The following is a 6,804-nucleotide window of genomic DNA, read 5'->3' as shown; positions in this document are numbered from 1 at the left end:
CCAGTTACGTTACATGAGGACACACTTTCATTTTTTTTTTTTTTTTTTTTTTTTTTTAGGCACGGGGAGATTAAGTGATTTGCCCAGAATCACAGGAGGTTTTTGGCGTCGTTACCGAGACTTGAACCCAGATCCCCAGGTCCGAGGTCGAGCACCTTAGCCGTTAGGCCAACCCCTCTCCAGTTGTTTGGTGGTACCAGCGTAGAGTGCATTGAAGTAGTCAAGGTGGCGGTTGAGGAGAATCTCACAAAAAATATGTTTGCTGGACACCTTCCAGCATTGTCATGAGGGGTGTCCCTAGTGATATGTAGTAGAATAAGGAGAGCAAATCTCTGTAGGTAGGTCAGTGACGTGTGGTCAGCTCTGATTGCAACTCTAGGTCCATGGGAAGTCATGGAACCTCATATGTACCAGTCCCTTCATAATTTGGAACTCTAGCTTGAACTCATAGTAGTGCATTCCTCATAGTGGAAAACTGCAGCAATGTAGATGTCTGCTCTCATTCCTTCACTTTATTTCAGTATAGCTCTTTTCTACTAATGTCAATAGGTAGTCAATAGGCTTCCCAAGATCAGTACACATGGAGGGAAATTAAGTTTGGAAATAAACACATAGAAGGCATTTCTCATTCATGAAGCCAAATGCTTTCTGAATTTGACATTAAGAGGCCGATTTATATGTTGGTGGAAAGGGTATTCAGTTGCAATGCAGGCGGACCTTTAGTGTTACAACGGTGGAAACTACTCCTGTACCACTGTGGTTACACCCCCAATGGAGTAAGGGCAATTGGAGGTTGTCCTGTATGTCCACCCACCTAATTTAGATGAGTGGACATATAGGTCAGTTTTCACTGCCCATCACCGCGAGTGAACCGCTGTCGGTAAGGGGCAGTTAAAATTGCAAAATGCTCCCCACGCCATGGGAGATAGCTCCTATGGAGTGGGAAGCATTGGTTTTTATTTTTAAAAACAAAATACCGCTTTGGGATTGTGTATTTGAAAATTAAAACAGATTGTAACTTTGTTTGACTGAGCCGCATAACTTTTTACACTACATTGGAAGGAACATACTTGGCTGCAGTTCCTTTCTTGAAATGTCCACCACCAAACGGATGTATATTGAAAAATGTGGTCATCTGGGCATCTGCCAGGGTGAGGAAGTAATTTATTCCGACATCCTGACAGTGAACGGCCCGGGCGCTACATTATAAATTGGGCCATAAGTCAGTGAGCATGGCTTTCCGTCTTCTCATTCTTTTGTTTCAGCAAGTAGTTCCTGGTGAGCTCTGTGGGAGATTTTCAAATGTGTGTGAAAAGATCAGCGTTATCAATCACAACAAGGGGGTGGGACTAGGAGCTAATCAAATGTCCAGTACCCATGCTCCTAAATAATGTATATGGTCAATCAGGGTATTTGTTCCTATTGTGAACAAAAGGAAAAAGAAGAAATGAAAAGAAGAATGGTCGGAGTGTATGGCTCTAAGGGGAATCTTGCCTACTTGTAAGTGTTGCCCTCACACACCCAAATAGGTGTCATACACCATCATAGGGCTCTGCTCCTCGTGGGGCGAACAAAGCAAAACCAAAGGGGATGATGGACGGAGTGTTGAACATTGCAAGTAACCTATGCATATTAGAAAGCCCATTATCGCCGTTTTAGCGGCAGTTTCCTACCGCTAAAACAGCGATAATTTTAACGAGGTTCTTGCTAATATGCCCCCTTGTTCGATGCTTATTTAATCCGAAAGCTGTGTAAGATCCCAGTTTTACTCTGGCCCATGTTTTAGAATAGAGGAGCAGAATGTCTTGTAGTAGTGGTTCCAGAATTTGCCAAGCTATGAGTTTGGACCACAGTAGTTTAGCGATTAATATGGTTGAATGCTTTGCTATAGTCTATAAAAAAAACAATAAAGCTGTTCCTTCTCCTTAATTTGTTTTGCTACTGGCATCCTTACAGCCACAAGGTTGTCAATGGTACCAGGCAGTGTTCTAAAACCAGTTCGAAGTGCAGTGGCATAGATTAGATTGTTTCAGAGTAGAGTGAAGTGGCGTAGAGTGGAGGGGTGCAGTGTAGAGTGAAGTGGCATAGAGTTGAGTGGCATAGAGTGATGGCGTAAAATGGTGTAGAGTGCAGTTTCATAGAGTGCCATGGTGCAGAGTTGATTAGAGTGGTTGAAGTGAATTGGCTCAGAGTGCAGGGGATTATTGTGGAGTGGTACAGAGTAGGGTGCATTGGTGTAGAGTGTATTGGAATACAGTGTAGGGCTGCAGAGTGACTTAGAAGGAGTGGCGTAGGGTGGAGTTGTGCAGAGTAGAGTGGAGTGGCCTAGACTGGAATTATGTAGAGTGCAGTTGTGTACAGTGGAGTGCTGTAGAGTGCATTGGCATAGAGTGGAGTGGTGCTGAGTAGGGTAGAGTAGAGGGGCATACAGTTTAGTGGCATAGAGTGAAGTTGTGCAGAAGGATGTATAGTGCAGTGGAACAGAGTGAAGTAGCGTGAGTGTAAAGTGGAGTGGTGCAAAGTAGAGTCCAGTGGTGAGGAATGGTGCAGCGTTGAGTGAACTAGCATAGAGGGGAGTATGCATGGTATTGTAGAACACTGCCATTACAGACAGCACATTTTCAATTGAAATGGTTGTTGCATTTGCATTTGCATGGACAGCTTGAAATCTGGCCTCCATTTTTGAATGCACAGCACATGTGGCAATATAAGAACACAATTGACATGCTTGTTTACAGAAAAGAGCACTTATGGAAGAATAAAAAGTGAGGTAGTGCAAAAAGGCTTTGCTCCATTGAGAGGGACTAACTAAACCTAGACAGCGTCTCCCCACATTAACAGGTAACGCACCCTCTTCCCACATCACCAGCATACCCCCAACAACCTTCTTGGTCCCGCAAGTGTCCCTCTGCGAACCATTAATAAGAAGATGCTTGTAAGGTTGGACAAATAAGAATCTTAGTCATGTATGGATTTACATATAAAAAAATGTATTAAAACAAAACAACAAATAAAACTATGTACAGCCATGGCGTGTCATCGCTGAACCATTTGTGAATCACAGCCTGCAAGACAAAAAGAAAGATAAGATGGTGCGTCATGCGTCCAGCAAAGGAGAAAGAGAAAGAAAGTAAGAGTGAGAGAGATGGTGAAAGAAAGAGTGAGAGAGAGTGGATGACAGAGAAAGAGAGAGATACAAGGAAGAGAGAAAGAGAGAAACAGTGTGAAAGAGAAGAAGAGAGAGAAAGAGTGAGAGAGGGGAAGCTATAGAGAAAGAGTGAGAGAAATACAGACAAAGAGAGAAAGAGTCAGAGAGAGAGGAAGACAAAGAGAGAAAGAGAGAGAAAGAGTAAGATACAAGGAAGAGAGAAAGAGAAACAATGTGAGAGAGGGAAAGAGAGAGAGAGATAAAGAGTGAGAGAGAGGAAGAGAGAAAAAGTGAGAGAGATAAAGAGAGAATGAGAGAGAGAGGAAGAGACAGAGAAAGAGAGAAAATGTGAGAGAGAGAAAGGAAGAGATGCAGAGGGAGTGTTGACACTGGAGAAAATCTTCGCAGCTTGCCTTTTTTGCCACTGGTGTGTCTCCAACCACGTGCCAGGACATAGTGCACCTCAAGTTTAGTGATCTGAAAGATAGTATAGAATTAGTAATTGCAGAGTACATACAACTGCACACGGGTAATTCTCTGTTTCGCCAATGCGCACTAAGGCTGCTGCACCCCATCCACTTCTACTGCTCGGAGGTGTCTGTGCGCTCTTGTGCTCCCAGGTTGCTGCACACTATCCACTCCCACCGACCAGAGGTGACATTATCTGAAATCGCAACTCAATGTGAATTGTGAGCCTTGCTATCGGTAGTGTACATCGACGGCAGTAGTCAGCACAGACATCGAGGAATGTCTTTAGTCACTTTCTCTTGACAAAGTTCGAGTACATACAGTACAATTCTCTCTGTAATAAATAAATCATGTCTCAATTTAAATTGTGAGCTCTGCTGACCGCAGTGTAGGTGTATGGAACAAAAGATGAAACATTTATGGAATACACTGAGGAAATCTTGGTTCTTCTGTGTACAATTGTAAAGTACGGTATTCTGAAGCTAGAATCTGAACTGGTCGTTCATCATATCCTCCACCTTTTCCAGTAGGGAACAGCTGTGGAAAACAACAAGCTTCCAAACTTGTTTCCCACACACTCATGGGAGTTCCTTTTGCTTTTTTCATCTGGGACAATTCAATAGTATCTCCTATCAGTTCTCTTGAATGTAGAGGGTGTATAATATAATGTTCATACATTTCTTCTTTTCTTGAATTGTCCACTTTTTCTATTTGTCCACTTGAAATATGTGTTTCATCTTCTAACGTCATTTATTTTTCTTCTACATTTACAATTTTATAGTAAATATTGTTTTGCACCAGATATAATGTAGCCTTTCGGACTTTCGTGACATGTACTAACTCTTGCCATATATTCCGACTCTTTGTGGGTACACCATTAACAAGAATGACTACAGGTTCATTATCTTCTTTTTCTACACCAACAGTTTCAACATTTTTCTTAAAATCTAAAGGTAAATACACAACTATTCCTTTTAAACCTCTTTGTAGATCTGTTGGAGGCAGCTTACCTGTTTTAGGCTGCACACAAATTATAGCCTGAAAAGGGTGCACAGATTGTGTAAGGATGGCCTCATATGTATATAAATCTGTGAATTTAGGAGGTTTAGCAACTAATTCTAAGTCATTATGGACATCTCTAGATGGCATTTTGTTTTCTTTTAATTTACTGTGACAATATTTACAAATACATTGTACAGTACATAACTCAAAACGACCTTCCACAAACAGATAAGCATCAAATTCTTTCTATTTATCATTATTTTCCTTTTCACTTTTTAAAAACACATCTACATTCCTAGTTAGAATTTTATAATGAGAACAAATACAAACATTGGGGTCCATTAAGATGTAGGGCGGATCGACACAGCCATGCAGGCAGTGGCGATCCGCCCTATATCCAAACCCGCCCGCCACCCATTTCCCCCACCATATTAGTATGGCGGGGGGACCCCAGCGGACGGAAAGACCGCCCGCCGCTTTTGCCGCCCAGTTGACAAGTCGACCGGGTAGAAAAGGGTTTAATATGGTGGCAGTGTCTGCTAGACGCCGCCATCCATATTAGTATGCTTGTGGAGAGCAGCCTTTCCATGGCATTTGCCTCCACGGAAAGGCATGCAGAGTTTACAAGTTGGGGGTGCACATGCATTTGCATGCATAATGTGGCAGGAACCCCGCGGTGCCTGCCACTTTGCGCATGCAAATGCACAACATGCATTTTTACCATTGCGGCGGGTGCTCCTGAATGCACCGCCCGCCGCAATGTTAAAAATGTATAATGAGCGCGCCAGTGTGGCGGGCGCATCCTAAAGTCACCAACGGGGCCACCGCACATATGGCGGGCGGTCCCATTTTCCGTCAGGATGGTGAGCGGACAAAGTCCACCCGACATCCTAATGATGCCCATAGTTGAGATTTTCACCAGAAACTACTTTAAACTTTGTTATTTCTTTTTCAAACTTCGCATCAGTACTATCTTCCATCTCTTCTTGAACACGTACAGTTATCAAACTCTTAATTTATGTACACTCCTCTTGGAAAGCAAAGAAATGTAACTCTATAACATCACAAACCTGTTTTACATCCAAGACTGAACCATGCAAAAGAGCTGTACTAATTTAATTTAGACATAATGCACGAGTTTTCACGTAGTATAATCTTCTAACTAAATTTTTCATTTCGGAATGATGTACTGCTAACATTGTTAAATGATGAAAACGACTTTGACAACCTTTCCTAGAAAGACAAGCCAGAGAATGACCTTGTAACCCTGTATTTTTTCTCACTTTGGAAAGATCTAGTTCTTGTAGTATCCTAATCTTTTGTTTCACAGTTCTTTTTCTATAATGTCTTAAGAAATTTAGTAAAATATCAATATATTGTTGACGTATACTACAAATACTACTACAATCCCATGTAAGCACTGAAGCCTGGGTACGTCTCCCTTGAAGTTCTTCAGCTATTACATGTTCAATATTTCTAGAAACTATCTTTTATTTTTCAATTGGAGAGACATTTTTCACTTCATAAGAATGACCACAGTTATCAACTGCATGCAGTAATCTATTTTGTCGAAAATAACAAAATATGGTATCATAAAGGGTCCATGAGGTGTGCTGCACTGAGTTAGTGGCTCCTGGAGCGCTGAGTGTGTGTGCACCCTGCGATGATGCTATAATTAGTATATAAAAAAAATTCTTGAAGCAAGGATACTAAAAGGATATTATGTAGATTTTAGGGACGTTGTAGTTAGTTGCCAACTGCACTCTAATTACTGACTGAAAATTAAAATTTTCACCAAGAGTGACTCAGGGCAAGAAGCAATGGAACAAGAGATAAATACAGAAGTTCTAACAATTGTAAACCTAACACCAAGGAAACTGACGAAAGTAGAAGAAGAGGTTTTACAACTGGGTTTGAGCTTCTGTCCAACCAAACCACCTGAGTACACACAAACAAGAATTGACCTATTTAAGTTCTGTAGGAAAAGGAAACTGTTAACATTTTTTAAAGGCAAAGAACAGGTATACAACCTTTACAACGCAACTTTTACAACGACCTACCATTACAACGCATACCATTACAACGCATGTATTTACAACGCAGGTACCTTTACAACGCATACCATTACAACGTAAGTATTGGTAAGTATATCATTTTATTAAAAATATTATAAGTTTGGGTTTTTG

The sequence above is a fragment of the Lissotriton helveticus genome, chromosome 2_1, assembly GCF_964261635.1.
Source record: "Lissotriton helveticus chromosome 2_1, aLisHel1.1, whole genome shotgun sequence".
Lineage (NCBI taxonomy): Eukaryota > Metazoa > Chordata > Amphibia > Caudata > Salamandridae > Lissotriton > Lissotriton helveticus.
Note: the sequence above shows the minus strand (reverse complement) of the source record.